The 6,000-nt window shown below is 41.2% G+C and overlaps 1 long non-coding RNA gene across 2 annotated transcripts in view; it reads left to right on the plus strand.

Annotated features, from left to right (window-relative positions):
- Nucleotides 1-2,004, plus strand: part of LOC132674277 (uncharacterized) — an 82,430-nt gene extending 80,426 nt beyond the window's left edge. For both annotated transcript variants that reach the window (XR_013556423.2, XR_013556422.2), the window contains 2 exons: nucleotides 1,091-1,254; nucleotides 1,835-2,004. This is a non-coding gene — a long non-coding RNA (uncharacterized LOC132674277). The remainder of the gene's footprint in view (nucleotides 1-1,090; nucleotides 1,255-1,834) is intronic.
- Nucleotides 2,005-6,000: the final 3,996 nt, after the last annotated feature.

A 6,000-nucleotide genomic window follows, 5' to 3' on the forward strand; every position in this document is an offset into this window, starting at 1 on the left:
TATTGTATATTTCGGAACTGGAAGGGTCAAATTTTCAAGTACAGAAGGCAAAGCTATCAATGACAAGTCTGTTCATATTTGCCAATGCAAATTGGGTAACATGCTGAGAAGCTAACATCCACACCTGTACAGGGAATTGTCTACGTATGCAAATACACCTGTTTAGCTCTTAAGTGTGGAGTTCGTATGGTTCATCACAATGTATTTCTGTAAAAATGCATTATTGGATCAAGTTAAAGAACTTGATCACCTGTGGTTAACTGATCTATTCCCAAATGTATATTCCAAACACAAATTTATCATCTTGACGAAGAGAGGACGCCATCTATAAGCTCCAGAGGCTAGAGGTATAATCACTCCCTTGCTTTCGGTTTATCATACAGTATACGATTAAAGTAAGTAATTTTCCCCCTTTGAATTTCAATTTTCTGATACGTAAAATTGGTCTAAAATGGCACCAGCTGGGGGCATCAAAAATATAGATTGTAATTCTAACATTGCTAGCGACGCCTTTTACGAGTAAGGATAAATCTTTTAACCGCTCCATACTTTCCTTTCCTCACCTGTACAACTGAAGTGGTGTTGGGAATGAAACTCAAGGCCTCGAGCCTGGACTCTTGGGACTCTGAGGAGAAAATTTAGAAGGGCCTTGAACTCATCACTGGAATTCAGCAATTCTATTTTAAGGTTGTGGCTCACCGTGTGTATCAACATTTCTCCCCAAGAGAAAGTTCCATTGTGTTCATCAAGGTCTCAGAAATCTGTGTCCGCAGAATGTGTAGACCCACTCAACCAAATGTTGCTACCATTTTTTCCAAGTAGTAGCATTTGCTGATTTTGTGAATGGAAAGATACTCAGATGCAACGTTTAAATGCGGTCACCATCAGTTTCCTACTGAAGGGTTTTGAGGAGGGGCTGATAATATTTTTATGGTTTCTTAATCAAAAGCCACTACTACCTAAAGGCACTGCACAAAGCATATCTTGGGGGATATGTGGGTACCTGATAATAGATGCAAAGCTTTGTGTGTATGTGCATTTTCTAGGGGAATCAATAGCCTTAAATTCTCATATTCTTCATCATTAAAAGGTCAAAAATACTGATTGAGAGCTGAGAATTTGCCCCAAATGTTTTCACTAAAAGTGCGTGATCGAGTAACACGAAGACAAATAATTTGACTATGCTACATGATTGGCTATTTTAATTGCTAAGCAGATACATTGTGCCTTATGAACACAGCCATTCATTGCAAGGTGAGTTGATTAATGTAAATGCTTCAGAAACCCAAACATTTCCAGTTTCCTTCCTTCTTTCATCCTAAACCTCCTTTTGCTCCTTTATTTATTAGCCAAAGCTCTAGAGAGTAAGGTCATTTATTCAAATAGTTTGAATATTTTGTATTCAGCCTCTTATATTAAATAATTATTCTTACTTCTGAAATTACTTTGTTTTTGTCGAAAGCAATTTAGCATTATTAATCAAGAGACTTAAAACTCCCCATTCCCCTTGGCCAAGTAATTACACTTCTAGGTGTCTCTCTTAAGGAATGATCTAAAATACAGATAGAATGGGGGCACCTGGATGGCTCAGTCATTTCAGCATCCAACTTTGGCCAAGGTCATGATCTCTCAGCTCCCGCGTTGAGCTCTAGGCTGACAGGTCAGAGCCTGGAGCCTGCTTTGGATTCTGTGTTTTCCTCTCTCACTGCCCCACTCCTGCTCATGCTCTCTCTCTCTCTCTTAAAAATAAATAAAACATTAAAAAAATTTTTAAAAATATATTATAAGACACAGATAAAATGGATGATACTATTTTAAAAACATATTCTTTTAGGGGCACCTGGATGGCTCAGTCGGTTGAGCATCTGATTTGGCTCAGGTCATGATCTCGCCATTCATGAGTTCGAGCCCCATGTCAGGCTCTGTGCTGACAGCTCGGAGCCTGGAGCCTGCTTTGGATTCCGTGTCTCCCTCTCTCTCTGCCCCTCTCCTGCTCATGCTCTGTCTCTCTCTGTCTCTCAAAAATGAATAAAGTTTAAAAAATTTTTAAAAAACATTTTCTTTTAAATAACTTATGAAATCAAATAACAAACAGTGGACTATGAATACATAGATGAAAATATTTATTTCAGCAACTCTGATGTTCAGTGTTTCTACATGATTAGGTGATTTTGAAAGGAAGGATATATTTTCAGGTAAGTTTATAATTGGTTGCTGTGGCTAGGTTCCGAGCTTACTTGATGATGCGATCTTTTTGTTTGTTTGTTTGTTTGTTTGTTTCTTAGACAAAATCGAGTTCAAATGTTGCCTACCTTGCTCATGTAGACTTTTGCTCTTCCGAATGATTTGAAGTGTACATCTTTGAGGAAGGAAGGCTAACACATTTACTTAACCTCATCCTTGAATGCCTAGAAGGATAAAAATGTTACGATTGACCAATGGCCACAAATATTACTCGTTCAGTCTCGCAACCATGTAGGACGGTGGTGGTGCGGTAGAGAAAGGAAAGCCACGGTCAAAATTGTAGCCTCCTCGGAGCCATGTTCAAACTCAAAATCCTTTAAAGTTGTACTTGCTACATCCCATCTCTCTTGAATTATCAATAGTAATTTACTGGTCTTTCAACATCATAGACTCATGTTGTGAGCTTTTGAAAGCCATTATTATATTCTCAGTGTTTAGGGGGAAATGAAGTCTTGCCTTAGTGATTGTACCACAGAGGGCAATTGCAAAGACATGCAGCCTGACAAAGCACACGTCCTGTGGATCTAGTATCTTATTCCTTTGCAGTTGGGACCCCAGATTCTAGAATATTCCCTTGTGTTGTCGCGGGGGAATTTTCATTTCTCACTGGCTATTTCATGCCATCCTGAGCATTTAGCAAACACCAGACTGTCAGACTGGGGATGTCGTCCTATCACTGAACAAAACTATTTGGGATTTGTTTGGGCTTAGGACAGAAATGGGCAGCTGGGAGGCATTTTGGTCAAGGAGAAAAATGGCACGTTTCTGAACTGGAATGATAGATTGGGAAGCCTACAGATCTTTGTTTCATTTTTCCTTTCTGGGAAGGAAAAAAAAAAAAGGAAGAAAGAAATACCAATCGATTGCCCCAACGAACTAAAAATGAAGCCCATGGGCTGTTTCCCCACCCTGAATTTACGGAGGCAGAATAATTCTAGTTAACTATAAACATACTCTTAAAAATCCAGGTTCTCTGTTCAAAAAGCTTGTAGGGGTTGAACATAAAAAACTTTCTGATATACAAGTACCAAATACACGGCAGTGATAAAATTCTTGCACTAGGTTAACTACACATTTTGCTAATAATGTTGGATGACACAATCCATGAACATCACCGGCAGGCTGGATTTTGGCACGAGCACAAAGGTTTTATTAAACACGTGCTGCCAGTGAAACATGGCTTGCTTACTCATGACCAGGCAGCCATGTTTTATATATATTTATGTGTATATACATACGGATATACACATACACACACAGTCCAGATCGCTCCCTTGATTTCCCGCAGTCCTTCTGATAACTATCTTACAGATCAGGAAAACTCTCTCTCTTCTCAGCCAGATTTTGTGTGGGTTCCTCTGAGTGTCAAATGGAAACAACCACAAAATTTAACCTTCTTTTACCCTGCTAAAAATACGTGTTCACAGAAGTTGTCAGGTTCTCTGAATGCCTGATAACCCTGCCCATTGATGGGTTGCAGAGGTGACGGCGTCTGAAACTGCAGTGTGACACAAATGTGAATAGTGACTTCAAGGAGCAGGAGAAGAAATGTATCTTGAACTTTCCTGAGTGATCGTCCCTCAGAAAAAAGGGGGGATGGCTGGTGCATCTCTGAGCCTTCACGAGGAGCATGTAAGATGATCTTCTGTTGGACTAAAATTATTTTTTCAATTTTCAGCTCTTCCTTTAAAAATGTATACATTTAGGGGCGCTTGGGTGGCTCAGTCGGTTGGGCGTCCGACTTCGGCTCAGGTCATGATCTCGCGGTCCGTGAGTTCGAGTCCCGCATCAGGCTCTGGGCTGACAGCTCAGAGCCTGGAGCCTGTTTCGCATTCTGTGTCTCCCTCTCTCTCTGACCCTCCCCTGCTCATGCTCTTTCTCTCTCTGTCTCAGAAATAAATAAATGTTAAAAAAAATGTATACATTTAGGTAAGGTTTCATATCCATGTAGATACACATTAATATCTACGTACATAATATACAGACAAATACATATTGTGGGTAATGTTTTTAAAAAGTTTACAGATGGGGGGATCTCATTAAGAAATGTTTAGATAATATCACCTATGAATTTTAGACTGTTTTATTTGCCTACTTCAATTCGTACGTGCTGCATATTTCTAAATGTCAGGAAAGTATGTCTCTTAATTTGTAGCTGAGTCTTTTCAATGAGAAGTTCTTCTCCCCACGTCAAGCGAAGAAACAGCATTATGACTGGGAAAAGCTAGGGGCCTCAGATCGCCTTTTCTTAGAAGAATCACTGCTCACACCTGCTGCAGTGAGGATCCATTTTTTCCAAGACGGAACTGATGGAACAGAGCATGGCAGTGAGCGGTAGGCTCGTCCTGATAGGCATGCCAACTGTCTGCTGTAGGGAAACCCAACAACAGTCCACATGTGGATGCCCAAGAAGATGAGTGAAGCTGGTCATCTCCAGGGTCTGGAGCTCAGCTCCTGAAGACAAGGAGAAAAACATGGGGCTTGGGTGGCAGATCCTGGGGAACCACCAAGGCAACGGGACTTCTTTGAAGGTAAGGCTAGAAATCTAGTGCCTGTTTTGGAAGGAATGAGGCTCCAGAAGAGTGAGGCCGGGGCTCTGGTCAAAAATGGAAACCCCAGGGCCCCTAGGTGGCTCAGTCGGCTAAGCTTCCAGCTCTTGATTTCCGCTCAGGTCACGATCTCACGGCTCCTGAGATGGAGCCCTGCGTTGGGCTCTGTGCTGACAGCGTGGAACTTGCTTGGGATTCTCTCTGTCTCCTTTCCCTCTGCCCCTCCCCCATTTGTGCTCTCCCTTTCTCAAAGTAAATAAGTAAAGTGGAAAAAAAAAAGGAAACCCAGGGGTGCCTGGGTGGCTCAGCTGGTTAAGCGTGGGACTTCAGCTCAGATCATGACCTCACGGTTGGTGGGTTCGAGCACCGCTTAGGGCTCTGTGCCAACGGCTCAGAGCCTGGAGCCTGCTTCAAATTCTGTGTCTGCCCCTCCCCCATTCTCCCTCTCTCTCAGAAGTAAACATTAAAGAAAAAAAAAATTAAAGAAAAAAAAGGAAACCCAGCTGAAAATGGGACACAGGCAAAACGTTAGCGTTCTTACCTTATCCTTCATTTTTACATGTTGACGTATGTTGAGAGATTCCTTGCTCCAGGAACCAAGCTAGGTATGGATACAGTGGGGAACAAAAGTGAACACAATCGCTCTTATGTCAGAGTTTACCTCTTAGAGGGAAGTCAAGAATAATAAAATCTCTATGTTGATAAACAGAAATAAAAAAGTGATCTAATTCCATACAATAAAGGGAACTGGCCCATAACTTTTGTTGGAAAATGGATGCCGAGGGGTTACCTTACGTTATCATTTACTATCGCGGGCTTTTAAAATAACACAACACCAGCCGTCATGAAAATTGTGACCCTAATCATGGAACCCTGTATCCTGTAATTATATAATAATCATCTTTTGCGTATGTGTGAAAGAAAGTAGAAATAAAAACGAGAAAGATCACAGAACTATTTCGAAGAACCTGGCATTGATTATTTATTTAACAATTTGACTATATTTCAGCACTGAAAAAAAAAAAAAAGATACAGTTCCTTTCCTCAGGAAACTCGCCTTGTAGTGCGATAGACAAGAAGCAAACAAAACCGTGAGAGTTTCAACCGTGGTATGTGCCCCGAAGAACATAAAACAGGGCGATGCTGGTGAGTGGATCCAGAGAGTCAAAGGCTACTTCGAATTGGCTGATTCAGGACGGTCCTTTAA

The sequence above is a fragment of the Panthera onca genome, chromosome B3 (assembly GCF_046562875.1).
Source record: "Panthera onca isolate mPanOnc1 chromosome B3, mPanOnc1 haplotype 2, whole genome shotgun sequence".
In the NCBI taxonomy this organism is placed as follows: Eukaryota; Metazoa; Chordata; class Mammalia; order Carnivora; family Felidae; genus Panthera; species Panthera onca.